At 43.4% G+C, this 22,245-nt stretch overlaps 1 long non-coding RNA gene across 1 annotated transcript in view; it reads right to left on the bottom strand.

Moving 5' to 3' along the window:
* Positions 1-2,207: 2,207 nt before the first annotated feature.
* LOC138680911 (uncharacterized) overlaps positions 2,208-22,245 on the bottom strand; it is a 72,450-nt gene continuing 52,412 nt past the window's right edge. The window contains exons 2-3 of the long non-coding RNA XR_011321832.1: positions 6,996-7,089; positions 2,208-2,953 (exon numbers count right to left, since the gene is read on the bottom strand). This is a non-coding gene — a long non-coding RNA (uncharacterized lncRNA). The remainder of the gene's footprint in view (positions 2,954-6,995; positions 7,090-22,245) is intronic.

Genomic DNA, 22,245 nt, shown 5'->3' with positions numbered 1-22,245 from the left:
GGTGTTCCCCAGGTTGCCTTTCCTGAGCTTCGATCTTCCGGCTCTCGTTTAGTAGTTGTTGGAAACTACGCTGCATTGGGCCTACAAATTGGGTATGGGGTGTAGAGAGATGGTGTGTTCCACTCCAAGGTGTTCCCCAGGTTGCCTTTCCTGAGCTTCGATCTTCCGGCTCTCGTTTAGTAGTTGTTGGAAACTACGCTGCATTAGGCCTACAAATTGGGTATGGGGTGTAGAGAGATGGTGTGTTCCACTGTAGAGAGATGGTGTGTTCCACTCCAAGGTGTTCCCCAGGTTTCCTCTCCATTGCTTCGATCTTCCGGCTCTCGTTTAGTAGTTGTTGGAAACTACGCTGCATTAGGCCTACAAATTGGGTATGGGGTGTAGAGAGATGGTGTGTTACACTCCAAGGTGTTCCCCAGGTTTCCTCTCCATTGCTTCGATCTTCCGGCTCTCGTTTAGTGGTTGTTGGAAACTACGCTGCATTAGGCCTACAAATTGGGTATGGGGTGTAGAGAGATGGTGTGTTCCACTCTAAGGTGTTCTCCAGGTTGCCTTTCCTGAGCTTCGATCTTCCGGCTCTCGTTTAGTAGTTGTTGGAAACTACGCTGCATTAGGCCTACAAATTGGGTATGGGGTGTAGAGAGATGGTGTGTTACACTCCAAGGTGTTCCCCAGGTTTCCTCTCCATTGCTTCGATCTTCCGGCTCTCGTTTAGTAGTTGTTGGAAACTACGCTGCATTAGGCCTACAAATTGGGTATGGGGTGTAGAGAGATGGTGTGTTCCACTGTAGAGAGATGGTGTGTTCCACTCCAAGGTGTTCCCCAGGTTTCCTCGCCAATGCTTCGATCATCATGCTCTCGTTTAGTAGTTGTTGGAAACTACGCTGCATTAGGCCTACAAATTGGGTATGGGGTGTAGAGAGATGGTGTGTTCCACTCCAAGGTGTTCTCCAGGTTGCCTTTCCTGAACTTCTATCTTCAGGCTCTCATTAAATTGTGGTTAAACGGAACAACTGCATTTGACGTACTAGTTGGTTTGGGGCCTACTATCGGTGTCTGCCGCTCCTTGCTGTTCTCCTGGTTTCCTGTCCTGAAATTCCGTTTTCAGGCGCTCGTTAAGTAGTTGTTAATGTTAGACTGCATTTGGCCTACTAGTTGGGTTGGGGCCTACTATCGGTGTCTGCCACTCCTTGCTGTTCGCCTCCACTGAACAAAGCTGTGCCGCCTGTTTACTACTGTTGCCAATTTTGAACTGCATTTCGACTACTTACTGATTTGGGCCTACTCTCTGTGTCAGCCTCTCATTCCAGTTGTCCTCCACTGCAATGCCCCCTGATTAGTCCTGTGTTACCAATTTTGAACTGCATTTAGCCCACTTTATTCTTTGGGCCTATATCTGTGTTTCCTCCTCATCCTGCCCATTGCCCAGCCAGTGATAGATGAGTCTGCTGGTACATTGACCCATAACGCAACATTTCCCGTGCACGCTACACTGCAAGATTGTGACCCTGCTGAAAGTCAGGTCCCCCTTCCCGCATACCATACCACCTTACACGGGGACAAACAGGAAGGTGCAGATGAAAGTGCAGGTTCCTTCATCAGGTGGGGGGAGGAATACTAGTTGGCGACGTCACTGGCACAGGGCCTCTCATGGTACGCAAAAGTGTTGCTGCCGGTGGGAGGCGCCCCCGCCGTGCAAACACACCGCTGTACTTTGAGGGGCCCTGTGCCAGTGCCAATGCCAACGAGTGGGCCCCCCCTGCTTGCTCAGGTTCACAGCACTTGCAAAGTTGAAATACTTACCTCTCCCTGCTCCACTGCCGTGACGTGGTCCAGATTTCCTGGGCCCACTAATTACTTGAACCAGCCCTACCCACCACAACTTTAGCCAAATGACCCCCAATTTCAAATGCCTTCCAATTATTATAAGGTAAATTACGCTTGACAAGCTTCATTAAGAAGAATGGATGGTTTTGACATTAAAATGGGCACTCTAGGTGTTTTCCTGGCCCCCACTCACTGCCGACTATGCTGCCCCATTGACTTGCATTGGGTTTCGTGTTTCGGTCAATCCCGACTTTACGTCATAATCGGGCGATTTCACTCGACCCGACTTTTGAGATAGTCGGGTTTCGCGAAACCCGGCTCGACTCTAAAAAGGTCAAGGTCGCTCAACTCTAGCTGACACAGTTTGTGATTGGTCCTGTGGAAGGTCTTGCACCGCCAGAAGGTTTGTAGCTGACATTTGCCACCGTTCAAGATAATTAAAAATATTAGTGGGGTTGTTTGGGGGTGTTGCCGCATCTAGCAAAATTTGGATGCAACCTCTGGTCTGCAGCCTGAGCGAGCGTGGAATGGGCCGTAAATAGCGGGCAAGACTGCAGAAGTACGCTTCCTCCCCATCGTCATGGGCAGCTCATGACAAATAGTCCAACACCCCGGTATCAACTTGCCTCCTGGTGCCAATGTTCAAAGCCACCCTTCTGCGACGACCACGGTTTGGTCTGGTAGTAGGCTGTGGTGATGTATCCAGAGCCAATGTTGGACTGCTGCTCTGGGCTCCTTCATCAACCTCAGGATTTGCCTCCTGTGTAGCAGAAGACGCTGCTGCTGGTTGTGGTGGTGGTGGTGGTGGGTGTTTGCTGCCTGTTGCTTGCCCAGATGGTCCAGCCATTTCTGCATCTTCAGCAACAGGGTCAATCAGCAACTCTGAGTCAGATCCAGTCTCTCTTTCAGTCAGATTTGACTCTGTTCACAAAATAAGATGTGTACAATATTTGGAGACATGCATGCACTTACGGTCGTAGCTCCATCACCGGGGCAAGAAAATTTAGACGATCATAATAAAGGTATTTCCTTTTTTTGGGGGCTGCATCACCACTCCGCCCATGAACTTGACGCTCACACCGGTATTGGTCCCGGCAACTCCGCCAGCGTCTATTGACATCATTGACTGCAAATATACAAAATATTCAATATAAATATCACACACATAACTCAAACCGTTACAGGGTTTGCAAGAACACATGGGCCCAGGAGGCTAGGGGGACATAAAATTCCTTTGGCCCTATATTAACCGACTATAGCTAAAATAAATTTCATCCATATTTGTGTCTCTTGGTAATGTTTTTGCATCTTCAACCAAGAGCATGGATGATTTACTCCCATCATAAACAAAACACATATGATGGTTTCAGGCTTATTTTTTAATCCTGAAACCACTATTATTTATTAAACAATATTTTTTGGTGAAGAATGGTACTTATATATTTCTTGCTGAACCTCTTGAGGTCGCTCATCAAAATCGGGGAACATGTGGCGACATATTGACCTCCATGCTGCGTCTTTACGTGCACGGTCCGCATAATGTGCGTCGCGTTGGTCCCATAATTCGGGTCTATCATGGACCAGAGCAATGAGCATCTCCACATTAATATGCCTGGCCATGCTGCTACAACAGAACACTCCGTGGAGGCGTGCTTCCTGGTTTGCAATCCAGCGTGGGCCAGAAATTAGCATGCCAAAGCTTCCTGATAATGGATGATTCAAATTCCTGTCACCTGGAGAAGTCTTCCGTATTTCTCGCAATGCACATGCATGGTCCGTATGTAATCCGATTTTTTCTCGCACCCATAGACTTGCATTGGCGATTCTCGGCCGAGATACGCTGACAATCGCAGCATGCGATCTCGCTGAGGATCTGTTTATACCAAGGAAGGTGACGGGCACAAGGGGGCATTCTTTGCGTCTGGAGGAGAGAAGGTTTTTCCACCAACATAGAAGAGGATTCTTTACTGTTAGGGCAGTGAGAATCTGGAATTGCTTGCCTGAGGAGGTGGTGATGGCGAACTCAGTCGAGGGGTTCAAGAGAGGCCTGGATGTCTTCCTGGAGCAGAACAATATTGTATCATACAATTATTAGGTTCTGTAGAAGGACGTAGATCTGGGTATTTATTATGATGGAATATAGGCTGAACTGGATGGACAAATGTCTTTTTTCGGCCTTACTAACTATGTTACTATGTTACTATGTTACTATGCTGCAATTTCACTCGGATCCGGAATACGGCCGAGAAAATATCGGATGATGGGAGCTGACCCATAGATTAACATTGGGACGAGTGCTATGCGATTTTTTAGCGCACTGCACTCGTCCGTAATACGGTCTAGTGTGACCCCGGCCTTAGAGGTAAAGTATAATAGAAACATATGCACCACTTCTGCATTTATCACCCACTCCTGGTTTTGGCTTACAAATACTGATGTAAAATACTGACCAAATACTGAGAGTGTGACGGCAGCCTATAAAGCCTTCATGTTCAAGATTTGTGACAAATCTGCGCTGAAAAAATGCAGCAAAAATACAACATGTGCACACATCCTATCATCAAAATTTTAACAGAAAAACTTAGGGAACCAGCAAGGCTGCATTCCCACAATTACTTGTTGGTGAGTTTTTGATACTGAGTATTTTCAAAAAATGCAAGTAACCTATTTTAGTTAATGTCTGCAGAAATGGTGCAGAAAATCTGCAACGTCAAAAACTCACCAAAATCTCATCGTGGGAACCTTGCCCAAGAGAAATTGCCATGTTGAGAATTTGAAACACGCACCACAGGTCAGTTTATGCTGAGTAAAAAATAAAACACAGTGGGCAGGAGATTTCTATAAATCCCATCCACTCTGCTGGAACTGTAAGGCGACATTCATACGTTCAGTATTTGATGAGTTTTTTACCTCAGTATTTGTAAACCAAAACCCAGGAGAGGAAAAGTATAAAGCTGGAATCAGACCAGCGTATAGAATCTGATGTGAGAGCGTCAGATGAGATATGCTGATGACTCTCCGCTCCAAGATCTTACATCTTTTGGAAAAATGCTGAGGTCCACATTGACTCATATTTCAAATTCCCCCTCTGAGGAATTTTAATATTAAATAGCAATTGTTCAAGCGAATAGTGGAAGAGTTGCTTGAAAGAAAAAATATGATCATTTATGTTGAAATTGATTTTAATCCCCTAGGTTGACATTTTAAGTTGAATAAAATTATATATTTTCTTCTTGTATTATTAACTTAGGCGTCTGTTACAGCATTTATTAGATATGTGCCTGCTCTTACTTTAGGTACACCATCCCTTTGTTATCACTAAAACAACAAGGCAGATATTAAAAGGAGGTCATTTCAGGACACTGTACAACACTGTCTTTCTAGCAGCTGAGACATGTGGTGGACATTACATTACTTCTATTGCACTATGGAACCAGATTAATGACAAGTTTAGAGCAATAGTTAATTGTAGATGAGCAAATCAATTATTATTTTTACATTTCAAAATGTAACTGACTTCAGCATTTTCACTTTGCCATCATAGTCCGTGGTGGCAGGAGGAGGTAGATTGCACTAAAGTGAATGAACGCACAGTCTTTCTCATATCGGTGCCAAACAGGTACAGTATTGGAATCTTATTTAGTTACTGATTTGGCTACTTATTTAGCCCCTCAATGACAGTAGTTACTCATGAACTATAATAGGCCAAAATCAGATATTCTTTGATCCTGTCAAGGGGGATCAGCCGTCTACCACTGCAAGCCAGAACACATTTGCCAACAATTCTCATGATCTCTCTTATGGTAGAGGTTTTGCTATCAGAATAATATGATGCTGCAACCACACTAAGGCCGGAGTCACACTACTGTATAATACGGACGAGTGCTATGCGATACAAAAAATTGCATTGCACTCGGACCAGTATTCGTCTATGGGGCAGCTCCCATCATCATTTTTTACTCCGCTGTTTTCAACATGCACGTGAAATCGTCCGAGTCTCGGATCACTCACACCCACATAAGCCTATGGGTATGAGTGAGACAACGCACATCATTCGGCTTTCATCGGAGTGATGTGCATTATATGCTGACCCTGGCAGTGGAGGAGATGGAGAAATTAGTTTCTCTGCCTCATTTGCAGCTATGCTCCGATCCACTCTGTGCGAGAGGCTCGAAGCGTAGACACATGACACTTGGCTCCTGCTCACAGCAGAGCAGGAGCCGAGGGTCATTAGCATATCGCATGCTATGCTCTGGCATCGGATGCAATACACTAGTATGACACCAGCCTAAGGGTGCAGACAGATGGCCGTATTTCTCGTGTGCGGATCACATCGCAATGCTCGGACTAACCGTCGTCTCTCCTGTCCTGAGTGTGACAGCCTCATAGAAATACATCACAATGTCATGCTCAGGTCAGGAGAGATGCCGGGCCAGTCTTGCACTGCAATGCAATCAATGCGTGAGAAAATCGGCCACCTATTTGGGCCATAAAGAACCCAACAGTTCTTATGAAAATGTATATAGGGATTTTTTTGGTGCTTTTTCTGGCCAAGAACCTGTCAAGAGTTGAAATGATTTTTTTGATGCAGAGAATAATAATAAATAAAATACATTAGTGTCCTTGATGAAGGTAATGATATAGAAGAAAAATTGAAAACCTTGCATGTCTTGCCTGCATGCAAATTAAATTGAGGGAAATTGTGAATTCAAGATCTGGGGATAATCTAGTGCAATATCCTATAAAGCTGGTCTTGGCTCATAGAATCATAGAATTATATAATGTTAGAGTTGGAAGGTTCCTCAAGGGTCATCATGTCCAACTCCCTGCTCAATGCAATATTCACTAAACGATCTCAGATAGATAACTGTCCAGGCACTGGTTGAAGACTTCCATTGAAAGAGAAGTCAGAACCTCTCAGGGCAGCCTGGTCCACTCAATAATGACCCTCACTTTCAATGCTTTTTTTTCTAATATCTATTCTGTATCTTCTCCCTTTCAGTTTCATTCCATTGCTTCTCATGTTTCCATGTGCAAATGAGAATTAATGATGATCCCTCTACCCTGTGACATCCCTTCAGATATTTGTAGACAGCTATTAAGTCTCGACTTAGCATTTTTTTTGGAAACCAAATATTAGGACATACCGTACTTTGCAGTCTGCTTACCATCCTAGTAGCTCTCCTTTGAACTTGCTCCAGTTTTTCAATGTCTTTTTTAAAATGCGGAACCCAGAAGTGGACACAGTATTCCAGATGAGACCTGACCAAGGATGAGTAGAAGGAGATAATTACTTCACTTTTTTGCTGCTTTATCACACTGTTGACTAGTCCAGTTTGCGATCTATTAGTGTACCGAAGTCTTTTTCACACATGCCGTTGCTTAGTTCTATTCCTCCCATTCTATAGATGTAATTTATTTTTTCCTGCCCTAATGTAGGATCTTGCATTTCTCCCTTTTAAATACCTTTCTGTTCGCTGCCCATTGTTCAAGCTTATCTAGATCCTTCTCATTTGTATGTATTGCACAGTTCATACAAAGTTCTTTTTTAGAAGATAAAATCCTTTTATTATGCGTGTATGAGGTGTAGCTGGCCTTAATTTGACATTTTTGTATCCTCTATTCTGACCAGTTTACAATTCTGCGGGATCTCTCTTAATTTTCAATTGACTGAGCTGGTTAGGGGAGCAATGAGTAAGTGAACAAAGCAGCAAAAATGCTGCAAAAAATGTTGCTGTCAGCAGTATATGAAACCTATTTATTTATGTGATTTTACCAAGATTAAAACAATAATGTCTTGGTGTCCTCACATGAACATGGATATTAGTGTTTGTTCAGTTTAATTAAATTAGTGATTTGTGATAAAGTAAACTAAGCCTGAGCATCTCAATGGTCGACCAATATGTGAAAGTAAAGAATGTACGACCAATGTGAGGAAATAAACATTGCATGACCAAGAGCAGATTAGGAGGAGTCAGGGTCCCAAGCAGTTTAGAGTGAGTTTGGTCCCCAAGAACCCAATGTATCATGGGATATGTCACATGACATTTTGGGGGTCATGTAATAGGTCACATGATAGACATTCAGGTCCTCTAGTGCACATCTGCAGATGTATGTAGACTTACCAATTTTTTTCCTGTGAAGGGAACCTGTCACAAGAAAAAACACTACTAACCTGCAGATCTGGGGTTAAATTGCAGGTTAAAAGCATTACTTACCTGAGCAGTGCCTGCACATAGCCGAATAACAGGCCCGGCAGCATTCGGGTTCATTCACTGGTTCTGCGCCGATGCGGGTTCAATGACCACTCTGAGTGTACAGAGCAGCAGCTTTGACTGGGCTCCTGTTAGTCAGGGCCAGGGGTGTGGTTGCAATCAATGATCGGAATACACAGCGGTGACTAAACCAGTGCTGTCAGCAGCCCCACGAGAGAAAACAAATGCTGCCATCAAGGCTAAAATACATTTTCTCCCCACAGCATTCATTGGTTACGCTGAGCCAATATCTGCAGGTTAAGTACAACACAACACATAACAATATAGGATACTATGTAATAAGGGACAGCAGAAGACATAACAAGAGGGGATGCTACAGAAAAAAGGGACGGTGCTGAACATGAGATAAAACCCTATATGCTAAGAGACGGTGCTTTACATAAATAATAATTTTATTCCTATAACGCCAACATATTCCACAGCGCATTATATTTTAGAAGGGACTTGTACAGACAATAAAAGACATTAAAGAATAACAATAATTGCATAAATCAACAGATGCCAAGAGGAATGAGGGCCCTGCTCACAAGCTAGCACCGATCATGGGCATTTAACCCCTCTGATGACGCTGTCAGAACTGACAGCGTCATAGAGAACAATCGCTCAGGGACGGGGGCTCCCTGCTCTCTCCCTCCGGAAAAACGCAATGCGATCGCATTGTTCCTGTGGTCTCCATGGAGACCCCTGGCTCCAAGATGGCCGCAGGGTCCTTCCGGGTCCTGCAGTGAGGTGGCTTGCAAGTGCCTGCTAAGAGCAGGCACCGACAAGCTTCCTACACTGCCTGACAGATTGCTGATCTGACACTGTGCTATGCAAAGTGTGAGATCAGCGCTCTGATGTAATATAGTGATGTCCGCATCCGCAACGACCCAAAATATAAAACTGTCCCACTAGCTTACCCCTTTAGTAAATACCATTAAAAACAAAAAACAAGCAAAAAAACAATGATTTATCACCATACCGCCGAACAAAAAGTGGAATAACACGCGATCAAAAGGACAAATATAAATACACATGGTACAGCTGAAAATGTCATCTTGTCCCGCAAAAAAACAAGCCACTACATATCTCCATTATCAGAAAAGTAACAAAGTTATAGATCTCAGAATAAAGCAATGCAAAAATAATTATTTTTTCTATAAAAAAGTTTTTATTGTATAAAAGCGTCAAAAAATTAAAAAAAAAATATAAATGAGGTATCACTGTCATCGTACTGACCCGAAGAACAAAACAGCTTTATTAATTTTACCACACGCACAACGGTATAAATGCCCTACCCCAAAGAAATTCAGGAATTGCTGTTTTTTGTTCATTCTGCCTCACAAAAATCAGAATAAAAAGCGATCAAAAAATGACATGTGCCCGAAAATGGAGCCAATAAAAACAAGACCTCACATGACTCTGTGGGCAAAAATATGGAAAAATTATAACTCTGAAAATGTGGTGATGCAAAAACAATTTTTTTTGCAATAAAAAGCGTCTTTTAGTGTGTGACGGCTGCCAAGCATAAACACCCGCTAAAAAACAGCGCTATAAATAGTAACTCAAACTCTCCTTTATCACTCCGTTAGTTAGGAGAAAATAATAAAATGAAAAAATGTATTTATTTCAATTTTCCCATTAGGGTTAGGGTTGGGGCTAAAGTTAAGGTTAGGGTTGGGGCTAAAGTCAGGGTTAGGGTTGGGGCTAGAGTTGGGGTTATGGTTTGGATTATGTTTACGGATGGGATTAGGGATAGGGTTGGGATTAGGGTTAGGATTGGGATTAGGGTTGGGATCAGGGGTAGGAATGTGTGTCAGGGTTAGAGGTGTGGTTAGGATTATGGGTATGGTTGGGATTAGGTTTAGGGGTGTGTTGGTATTAGAGGTGTGTTGGGGTTAGGGTTGTGGTAAGGATTGGGATTAGAGTTAGTGGTGTGTTGGAGTTAGGGTTAGAGTTAGAATTGGGGGGTTTCCACAGTTTAGGCACAAAAACGTATTGATGTCTATGTAAACGCATGCGTTTTTAAGCACATGCGTTTGCATGCGTTTTTATAGAAAAACACAAGAAAATACCCTAACCCAAACTCTAACCCTAACCCTAACACAAACCCTAACACAAACTCTAACACAAACTCTAACACAAACCCTAACCCTAACACAAACCCTAACCCAAACTCTAACCCAAACCCTAACACAAACCCTAACCCTAACCCAAACTCTAACCCAAACTCTAACACAAACTCTAACACAAACCCTAACACAAACCCTAACATAAACTCTAACACAAACTCTAACACTAACCCTAAACCTAACCCTAACACAAACCGTAACCCAAACTCTAACCCAAACTCTAACACAAACCCTAACCCTAACCCTAAGGGATCCTAACCCTAACCCTAAGGGTTAGGGTTAGGATCCCTAGGGTTAGGGTTAGGATCCCTAGGGTTAGGGTTAGGGCTAGGCTTAGGGTTAGAGTTTGGGTTTGTGTTAGGGTTTGTGTTAGGGTTTGTGTTAGGGTTTGTGTTAGAGTTTGTGTTAGAGTTTGTGTTAGGGTATGTGTTAGGGTTTGTGTTAGAGTTTGTGTTAGAGTTTGTGTTAGAGTTTGGGTTAGGTTTAGGGTTAGAATTTGTGTTAGGGTTTGTGTTAGAGTTTGTGTTAGAGTTTGTGATAGAGTTAGGGTTAGGGTTTGTGTTAGAGTTTGGGTTAGAGTTTGGGTTAGAGTTTGGGTTAGAGTTTGGGTTAGAGTTTGGGTTAGGGTTAGGGTTAGGGTTAGAGTTTGTGTTTTAGGGTTAGGGTTAGAGTTTGTGTTTTAGGGTTAGGGTTAGAGTTTGTGTTAGAGATTGTGTTAGGGTTAGGGTTAGAGTTTGGGTTAGTGTTAGGGTTAGAGTTTGTGTTTTAGGGTTAGGGTTAGAGTTTGTGTTTTAGGGTTAGGGTTAGAGTTTGTGTTAGAGTTTGTTAGAGTTTGTGTTATGGTTAGGGTTAGAGTTTGGGATAGGGTTAGAGTTAGAGTTTGTGTTTTAGGGTTAGGGTAATAGTTTGTGTTTTAGGGTTAGGGTTAGGGTTAGAGTTTGTGTTAGAGTTTGTTAGAGTTTGTGTTAGGGTTAGGGTTAGAGTTTGGGTTAGGGTTAGAGTTTGTGTTTTAGGGTTAGGGTTAGGGTTAGAGTTTGTGTTAGAGTTTGTTAGAGTTTGTGTTAGGGTTAGGGTTAGAGTTTGTGTTTTAGGGTTAGGGTTAGAGTTTGTGTTTTAGGGTTGGGGTTAGAGTTTGTGTTAGAGTTTGTGTTAGGGTTAGAGTTAGAGTTTGGGTTAGGGTTAGGGTTAGAATTTGGGTTAGGGTTAGAGTTTGTGTTTTAGGGTTAGGGTTAGGGTTAGAGTTTGTGTTTTAGGTTTAGGGTTAGGATCCCTAGGGTTAGGGTTAGGGTTAGAGTTTGTGTCAGAGTTTGTGTTAGGGTTAGGGTTTGAGTTTGGGTTAGGGTTAGGGTTAGAGTTTGTGTTTTAGGGTTAGGGCTAGAGTTTGTGTTTTAGGGTTAGGGTTAGAGTTTGTATTAGTTTGTTAGAGTTTGTGTTAGGGTTAGAGTTTGGGTTAGGGTTAGAGTTTGGGTTAGGGTTAGGGTTAGAGTTTGTGTTTTAGGGTTAGGCTTAGGGTTAGAGTTTGTGTTTTAGGGTTAGGGTTAGAGTTTGTGTTAGTTTGTTAGAGTTTGTGTTAGGGTTAGAGTTTGGGTTAGGGTTAGAGTTTGGGTTAGGGTTAGGGTTAGAGTTTGTGTTTTAGGGTTAGGGTTAGGGTTAGAGTTTGTGTTTTAGGGTTAGGGTTAGGGTTAGGATCCCTAGGGTTACTAGGGATCCTAACCCTAACCCTAACCCTAGGTATTTCTGTTTATAGTGGGTTTTCTAGTTGATTTTGATGATTGGCAGCTGTCACACACTTCTCATCATGCGTTTCAAAAACGCAAACGCAGGAAAAAAACGCTTGTAAACGCGTCAAAACACCGCATTTGCGATAAAACATGCAAAAACGCATGCGCCTAAAAAATGCAGCGTTTAAATACGTTTGCGTTTAAAACGCTGCAGTTCAAAACGCAAGTGTGAAACCAGCCTTAGTGAAACACTTAGCTGTTCAAAGTTCTCAAAACACATCTAGCTAACTTCCTTGGGGGTCTAGTTTCCAAGATGGGGTCACTTGTGGGGGTTTCTACTGTTTAGGTACATCAGGTGCTCTGCAAACCCAACGTGACACCCGCAGACCATTCCATCAAAGTCTGCATTTCAAAAACGGCACTCCTTCTCTTCCGATCTCTGCCATGAGCCCAAACTGTGGTTCCCTCAACATATGGGATATCACCGTACTCAGGACAAATTGCACAACAACTTTTGCAGTCCAATTACTCCTGTTACCCTTGGGAAAATAAAAAATTGGGGGCAAAAAAAATCATTTTTGTGAAAAAATATGATTTTTTATTTTTACGGCTCTACATTATAAACTTCTGTGAAGCACTTGGGGGTTCAAAATGCTCACCACACATCTAGATAAGTTCCTTAGGGGGTATAATTTCCAAAATGGTGTCACTTGTGGGGATTTCCATTGTTTAGACACATCAGGGGCTCTCCAAATGCAACATGGCGCCTGATCTCAATTCCGGCCAATTCTGCGTTGTAAAAGTCAAACGGTGCTCCTTCCCTTCCAAGCTCTGCCATAAGCCCAAACAGTGGTTTACCCCCACATTTGGGGTATCAGTGTACGCAGGAAAAATTGCACAACAACTTTTGTGGTCCGATTTCTCCTGTTCCCCTTGGAAAAATAAAAAATTTGGACAAAATTTTATTTTTGTGAAAAGAAAAAGATTTTTATTTTTGCGGCTTTACATTATAAACTTCTGTGAAGCATTTGGTGGTTCAAAGTGCTCACCACACATCTAGATACATTGATCAGTAACAGGTGGATGAGTGACAGGTGTAGGAATGCCTCTCTGAGAGCCCTGTCAAATTCAGGAAACAAAAATGAAGAAGACCCAACTTGGATTCCAAACATTCAAAAAAATAGGGGCAGACACCATGAAAGTTCCATCAATTTGCCCAGAGAAAAAAAAATTGTATAATGGGCTCTGACACCCCTACAGGCAAGCTACCAGATGGAGACACAACTTTGAGTCTCGACATTTCCAAAATTTTTTAGTAACATCAGCAGCAGTAGCATCAGTGGGCACACTCCGCAAGCATGATTTGCACCACACCTGTGCTGCATTGTATTGCTGTTCCACCAAGTTGAGGATGTGAGCCATGCAAGGCATGTGTGTGAAGTTGCTCCAGCGTAGGGCCGCCACCAGGTTCGCACCATTATCTCATACGCCCTTGCCTACATCCAGGTTCTGTGGAGACAACCTTTACACAAATTCGGCGTGGATAGCTGTCCACAACTCTTTAGCTGTGTCACTGCTATCTCCAAAGCATATTAATTTAAGCTCTGCCTGATTGTGGCAAGCCTTGGCTGTGCAGTACCTAGGTCAGGGGGATTCTCTCTGCACTTTTGGAATGCATGTTTCATTAAGGAGAGGTTGAGGGCACAGGCGGAGGAGCAAGAAGCAGTGGAGGAAGTGTTAGATACAGAGGTTTGTTCCCCAAGCCATGGGGATTCCAAGACTTGATGTCTAGTGGCACTTTAATGTATAGTAGTTTAGGTTACCGTGCCTTGATGTGTAGTGGTTTAGTTCTCCATCCCTTGGTGTAGGGGATTACTTCTCCAACCCTAGGTGTTTATTAGTTTAGTTCTTCAACACTTGCTGTTAAGTACAGCTTAACCCCTCTGTGACCTTAGACGTACTATCCCGTCGAGGTGCCCTGGGCTTATCTGACCCTGGACGGGATAGTACGTCATAGCCGATCGGCCGCGCTCACGGGGGGAGCGCGGCCGATCGCGGCCGGGTGTCAGCTGCTTATCGCAGCTGACATCCGGCACTATGTGCCAGGAGCGGTCACGGACCGCCCCCGGCACATTAACCCCCGGCACACCGCGATCAAAGATGATCGCGATGTGCCGGCGGTGCAGGGAAGCACCGCGCAGGGAGGGGGCTCCCTGCGGGCTTCCCTGAGCCCCCCGCAGCAACGCGATGTGATCGCGTTGCTGCGAGGGTCTCCTCACCTCCCTCCCTGCTCGAGCCCCGGATCCAAGATGGCCGCGGATCCGGGTCCTGCAGGGAGGGAGGTGGCTTCACAGAGCCTGCTCAGAGCAGGCATTGTGAAGGCTGCAGCGCTGCATGTCAGATCAGTGATCTGACAGAGTGCTGTGCAAACTGTCAGATCACTGATCTGTGATGTCCCCCCCTGGGACAAAGTAAAAAGGTAAAAAAAAAAATTTCCAAATGTGTAAAAAAAAAAAAAAAAAATATTCCAAAATAATGAAAAAAAAAAAAAATATTATTCCCATAAATACATTTCTTCATCTAAATAAAAAAAAAAAAACAATAAAAGTACACATATTTAGTATCGCCACGTCCGTAACGACCCGAACTATAAAACTGTCCCACTAGTTAACCCCTTCAGTAAACACCGTAAGAAAAAAAAAAAAAAAACGAGGCAAAAAACAACGCTTTATTATCATACCGCCGAACAAAAAGTGGAATAACACGCGATCAAAAGGACAGATATAAATAACCATGGTACCGCTGAAAGCGTCATATTGTCCCGCAAAAAAAGAGCCGCCATACAGCATCATCAGCAAAAAAATAAAAAAGTTATAGTCCTGAGAATAAAGCGATGCAAAAATAATTATTTTTTCTGTAAAATAGTTTTTATCGTATAAAAGCACCAAACCATAAAAAAATGATATAAATGAGGTATCGCTGTAATCGTACTGACCCGAAGAATAAAACTGATTTATCAATTTTACCAAACGCGGAACGGTATAAACGCCTCCCCCAATAGAAATTCATGAATAGCTGGCTTTTGGTCATTCTTCCTCACAAAAATCGGAATAAAAAGCGATAAAAAAATGACACGTGCCCAAAAATGTTTTCAATAAAAACGTCAACTCGTCCCGCAAAAAACAAGACCTCACATGACTCTGTGGACCAAAATATGGAAAAATTATAGCTCACAAAATGTGGTATTGCAAAAAATATATTTTGCAATAAAAAGGGTCTTTCAGTGTGTGACGGCTGCCAATCATAAAAATCCGCTAAAAAACTCGCTATAAAAGTAAATCAAACCCCCCTTCATCACCCCCTTAGTTAGGGAAAAATAAAAAAAAATGTATTTATTTCCATTTTCCCGTTAGGGCTAGGGTTAGGGCTAGGGCTAGGGTTAGGGCTAGGGTTAGGGCTAGGGCTAGGGCTAGGGTTAGGGCTAGGGTTAGGGCTAGGGTTAGGGTTAGGGTTAGGGCTAGGGTTAGGGCTAGGGTTAGGGCTAGGGTTAGGGTTAGGGCTAGGGTTAGGGCTAGGGTTAGGGCTAGGGTTAGGGTTAGGGTTGGGGCTACAGTTAGGGTTGGGGCTAAAGTTAGGGTTAGGGTTTAGATTACATTTACAGTTGGGAATAGGGTTGGGATTAGGGTTAGGGGTGTGTCAGGGTTAGAGGTGTGGTTAGGGTTACCGTTGGAATTAGGGTTAGGGGTGTGTTTAGATTAGGGTTTCAGTTATAATTGGGGGGTTTCCACTGTTTCGGCACATCAGGGGCTCTCCAAACACGACATGGCGTCCGATCTCAATTCCAGCCAATTCTGCGTTGAAAAAGTAAACCAGTGCTCCTTCCCTTCCGAGCTCTCCTGTGTGCCCAAACAGGGGTTTACCCCAACATATGGGGTATCAGCGTACTCAGGACAAATTGGACAACAACTTTTGTGGACCAATTTCTCCTGTTACCCTTGGGAAAATACAAAACTGGGGGCTAAAAAATAATTTTTGTGGGAAAACAAAAAGATTTTTTATTTTCACGGCTCTGCGTTATAAACTAGTGAAACACTTGGGGGTTCAAAGTTCTCACAACACATCTAGATAAGTTCATTGAGGGGTCTAGTTTCCAATATGGGGTCACTTGTGGGGGGTTTCTACTGTTTAGGTACATTAGGGGCTCTGCAAACGCAATGTGACGCCTGCAGACCAATCCATCTAAGTCTGCATTCCAAATGATGCTCCTTCCCTTCCGAGCCCTCCCATGCGCCCAAACGGTGGTTCCCCCCCACATATCGGGTATCAGCGTACTCAGGACAAATTGGACAACAACATTTAGGGTCCAATTTCTCCTGCTAACCTTGGAAAAATACAAAACTGGGGGCTAAAATATAATTTTTGTGGAAAAAAAAATATTTTTCATTTGCATGGCTCTGCGTTATAAACTGTAGTGAAATACTTGGGGGTTCAAAGCTCTCACAACACATCAAGATGAGTTCCTTAGGGGGTCTACTTTCCAAAATGGTGTCACTTGTGGGGGGTTTCTACTGTTTAGGTACATTAGGGGCTCTGCAAAAGCAATGTGACGCCTGCAGACCATTCCATCTAAGTCTGCATTCCAAATGGCGCTCCTTCCCTTCCGAACCCTCCCATGCGCCCAAACGGTGGTTCCCCCCCACATATGGGGTATCAGCGTACTCAGGACAAATTGGACAACAACTTTAGGGGTCCAATTTCTCCTGTTACCCTAGGGAAAATACAAAACTGGGGGCTAAAAAATAATTTTTGTGGGGAAAAAATTTTGTTTTATTTTTATGGCTCTGCATTATAAACTTCTGTGAAGCCCTTGGTGGGTCAAAGTGCTCACCACACATCCAGATAAGTTCCTTAGGGGGTCTACTTTCCAAAATGGTGTCACTTGTGGGGGGTTTTAATGTTTAGGCACATCAGTGGCTCTCCAAACGCAACATGGCGTCCCATCTCAATTCCTGTCAATTTTGCATTGAAAAGTCAAACGGCGCTCCTTCCCTTCCGAGCTCTCCCATGCGCCCAAACAGTGGTTTACTGCCACATATGGGGTATCAGCGTACTCGGGACAAATTGGACAACAACTTTTGAGGTCCAATTTCTTCTCTTACCCTTGGAAAAATAAAAAATTGGGGGCAAAAATATAATTTTTGTGAAAAAATATGATTTTTTATTTTTACGGTTCTGCAATATAAACTTCTGTGAAGCACTTGGTGGGTCAAAGTGCTCACCACACCTCTAGATAAGTTCCTTAGGGGGTCTACTTTCCAAAATGGTGTCACTTGTGGGGGGTTTTAATGTTTAGGCACATCAGTGGCTCTCCAAACGCAACATGGCGTCCCATATCAATTTCTGTCAATTTTGCATTGAAAAGTCAAACTGCGCTCCTTCCCTTCCGAGCTCTCCCATGCGCCCAAACAGTGGTTTACTGCCACATATGGGGTATCAGCGTACTCAGGACAAATTGGACAACAACTTTTGAGGTCCAATTTCTTCTCTTACCCTTGGAAAAATAAAAAATTGGGGGCAAAAATATAATTTTTGTGAAAAAATATGATTTTTTATTTTTACGGTTCTGCATTATAAACTTCTGTGAAGCACTTGGTGGGTCAAAGTGCTCACCACACATCCAGATAAGTTCCTTAGGGGGTCTACTTTCCAAAATGGTGTCACTTGTTGGGGGTTTCAATGTTTAGGCACATCAGTGGCTCTCCAAACGCAACATGGCGTCCCATCTCAATTCCTGTCAATTTTGCATTGAAAAGTCAAATAGCGCTCCTTCCCTTCCGAGCTCTCCCATGCGCCCAAACAGTGGTTTACTGCCACATATGGGGTATCAGCGTACTCAGGACAAATTGGACAACAACTTTTTGGGTCCAATTTCTCCTATTACCCTTGGTAAAATAAAACAAATTGGAGCTGAAGTAAATTTTTTGTGTAAAAAAGTTAAATGTTCATTTTTATTTAAACATTCCAAAAATTCCTATTAAACACCTGAAGGGTTAATAAACTTCTTGAATGTGGTTTTGAGCACCTTGAGGGGTGCAGTTTTTAGAATGGTGTCACACTTGGGCATTTTCTATCATATAGACCCCTCAAAATGACTTCAAATGAGACGTGGTCCCTAAAAAAAAATGGTGTTGTAAAAATGAGAAATTGCTGGTCAACTTTTAACCCTTATAACTCCCTAACAAAAAAAAAAATTGGTTCCAAAATTATGCTGATGTAAAGGAGACATGTGGGAAATGTTACTTATTAAGTATTTTGTGTGACATATCTCTGTGATTTAATTGCATAAAAATTCAAAGTTTGAAAATTGCGAAATTTTCAAAATTTTCGCCAAATTTCCGTTTTTTTCACAAATAAACGCAGGTACTATCAAAGAAATTTTACCACAAACATGAAGTACAATATGTCACGAGAAAACAATGTCAGAATCACCAGGATCCGTTGAAGCGTTTCGGAGTTATAACCTCATAAAGGGACAGTGGTCAGAATTGTAAAAATTGGCCTGGTCATTAACGTGCAAACCACCCTTGGGGGTAAAGGGGTTAAGTAACTTACAGCTCCCCAAATTCCAGTGTTTATTTAAGAAAATTAAAAACACGAATCCACAGCACAGAACAATATGTTTTGAATGCACACAGGCATTCGGTGTCATTGCTACATGATAATGAATATCAGTGAAGCTTAAGGGTATGTTCACACGTTCAGGATTTCCATCCTTTTTTTTTCCTGACTGTTTTTTAAAAAACTGCAGCTCTTGGCAGAAAACGCAGGTCCTTTTTTTGGTCCTTTTTTGGTCCGTTTTTGATGCGTTTTTTGATGCGTTTTTTGATGCGTTTTTTTGATGCAGTTTTCTAGCCAGAGTCTGTGTGTTTTCTAGGAATTTTTTTAGGGTTAAAATGGCTGAAAATACCCTAACCCTACCCCTACCCCTAACCCTACCCCTAACCCTAACCCTACCCCTAACCCTACCCCTAACCCTAACCCTACCCCTAACCCTACCCCTAACCCTAACCCTAACCCTACCCCTAACCCTACCCCTAACCCTAACCCTACCCCTAACCCTAACCCTACCCCTACCCCTATTCTAACCTTAGTGAAAAAAAAAAAAAAAAAATTCTTTATTTTTTTTATTGTCCCTACCTATGGGGGTGACAAAGGGGGGGGGTGTCATTTACTATTTTTTTTATTTTGATCACTGAGATAGGTTATATCTCAGTGATCAAAATGCACTTTGGAACGAATCTGCCGGCCGGCAGATTCGGCGGGCGCACTGCGCATGCGCCCGCCATTTTGCAAGATGGCGGCGCCCAGGGAGAAGACGGCCGGACGGACACCGGGACGCCGGGTGAGTATAAGGGGGGGAGATTAGGGCACGGGGGGGGCATCAGAGCACTGGGGGGGGGCATTGGAGCACTGGGGGGGGGCATCGGAGCACGGGGGGGCGGGATCGGAACACGGGGGGGGCAGCCACACTCCGCCCACGCACTTCCGCCCGCTCCCCGCACTTCCTGCTGCAGCGGTTCTGCACATCAAACCGCAGTAAAACCCGCAGATATATTTTTGATCTGCGGGTTTTACTGCGGTTTGGACCTCACAATGGAGGTCTATGGGTGCAGAACCGCTGCGGCTCCGGAAAAAGAATTGACATGCTCCTTCTTTTTTCCGGGAGCTATTCAGCGCGTCTTTTTTTTTACAATTTCCGGACCATGTGCACAGTGTGTCCTGTTTTCCATAGGGTACAGTGTACTGTACCCTGCATGGAAAACAGCTGCGGAACCGCAGCGGCAAAACCGCCGCGGTTCCGCGGTAAAAAACGCACTGTGTGAACATGGCCTTATATACAGTAGAATGGTGGCTAATGAGATGGTTACATAACAGTCACATGTTAAAACCAACATGATTTGCTAAAAGTGCCTAAAGCGGCATGCAAATGTTTGAATACAAAGCAGAAAACTCAGCAAAAATCAGTTGCAAGAAATATTCCATAATATCAGTAGTGAAACATGATCACCTTGCATACATTTAAACCCTCCGTATAGCACATGGCATCAATATAAATCCAGAAAGCTTCTCTAGTTAAAATGCATCTTCTGACATCCATGGGTTAATAATTCCTATTTGTCCAGATATAAACATTGGAAACTTCAAGCTCAATAAATCAACATGGTCTAATACAGTCCATTGCCGCTAGACAGGAAGCCACTCCAACTCACAGATGATAAGATAAAAAGTAATTTATATTCAACATAGATATAGAAGACAAATTAAATGATTAAAAAAGACAGGACAGTAAAAAAAAGAGGGAAGAAAACAGTGATACAGCATTATTGGAGGTGGTGGGACCGGAAAATGGGTGTAGGCACTGAAAGAACCCTCTGGGATACACTGAAGGAAGTAAAACAGTAAGGGTATGCTTCCATTTTCAGGAAACTCTGCGTGTTTGATGCATAGAGCCACAGCGTCAAACACGCAGCATCCAGATGTTACAGCATAGTGGAGGGGATTTCATGAAATCCTGTCTCCACTATGCTTTAAAACACGCAGGCGGCAGACCCGTGTAAACGGATATGTGGCGCGTCTTTTCAGAACACACTATGTCTGTTTACAAATTTACCATAGACTATCATTAGATGCGATAAGATCGCATCTAATAATTAGTCACATGCGTAGAAACTGCATACAAGCAGCTTACTACGCATGTCTGCCGGCTCACCTGTACCGCCGCCGGAAGTCCCTCGTCCACTGCAGTTCTTTCCGATAACTTGTGTTATCGCGAGAACTGCTGTGCAGGTCACCGGGAGTTATTTCCGGTCACTAGTCTGGTTCTCGCAAACAGCTGATCATCTGTTTGTGAGAATGCTGTAGTGTAGGTGATCGCTGGAGAGTTATCTCCGGTGATCATCTACAGGATCTGCTACATCTAGATGTCAGGCATCCAGATGCAGCAGAGCTGGACTTGTCTACACTGTGTGCACATACGACACACAACATACAACACACTACATACACCAAACAACATACACCATGTGACATGCGACAACATGCAACAACATGAAACAACATGCGACATGCAACATGTGACGACATGCGACAACATGCAACATGCGACGACATGCAACCATATGCAACATTTGACAACATGCAACAACATGCGACATGCAACATGCGATAACATGCTACATGCGACAACATGCTACATGCGACAACATGCGACAACATGCAACATGCGACAACATGTGACATGCGACATTCAACATGCGACATGCAACATGCGACAACATGCAACAACATGCGACATGCAACATACGACATGCAACATGCAACATGCCACAACATGCGACATTCCACAACATGCGACATGCCACGACATGCGACATGCAACATGTGACTACATGCGGCAACATGCCACAACATGCGACAACATGTGACATGCGACGCCATGCGGCATGCAACATGCAACAACATGTGACATGCAACATGCAACAACATGCAAAATGCGACATGCGACAACATGCGACATGCAACATATGACTTGCACCATGCACTATACAATATGCAATATACACCATACAACACATGCATACAACATATAGACATACAGTACATATATACATGGAGTACATACTCACCATCACTTGTCACTTTGATCCACGAAGCCAGTGTCACTTGTAAAAAATATTACAATAATAAACAATATACTACCTGATCCGCAGAAATCCAATTAAAACGAGTGTCCCACGACGATCTCCCATGGAGAGCAGCAGCATCAGCTGATGCGACCGCTTTCCTGGGGCTCCAGGAATACAATGAAGGAAGGTATCCTTCCGCACTGTATTCCTCCGACACTGTAAAAAATAGTCCCTAGTCTCACTTGTGGCACTGCTGTGTGAGAAAGTTCCCAAGCAGCTTTTGCCATAAAGTGAGACCCGAACTCAGGTAACCTCAGTGATGCACTGCAGGAGCCATTGTCTCCTGTCAGTGTGTCACTGGAGGGCCTATAGAGAAGTGACATCACCCGATGTCACTGTTCTATAGGGGAGATCATCATGGGACGCTCGTTATTAATTGGACTACGGCGGTAGTTTTTGCAGGTGATCAAGTATGGTAAGTATGGTTAAATTAAGAATATTAATATACTTTTTTCTGGCTGTGTCTTTATTTTTTTAACTCTTTCACTACTATTGTATTAATAATGGATAGACATCTTAATGACGCCTCTCCATTATTAACCCAGCTCAATGTCACCTTACAATA

This window comes from Ranitomeya imitator, chromosome 5, assembly GCF_032444005.1.
Source record: "Ranitomeya imitator isolate aRanImi1 chromosome 5, aRanImi1.pri, whole genome shotgun sequence".
Taxonomy (NCBI): Eukaryota; Metazoa; Chordata; class Amphibia; order Anura; family Dendrobatidae; genus Ranitomeya; species Ranitomeya imitator.
Note: the sequence above shows the minus strand (reverse complement) of the source record. Positions and strands in the feature narration are given on the sequence as shown.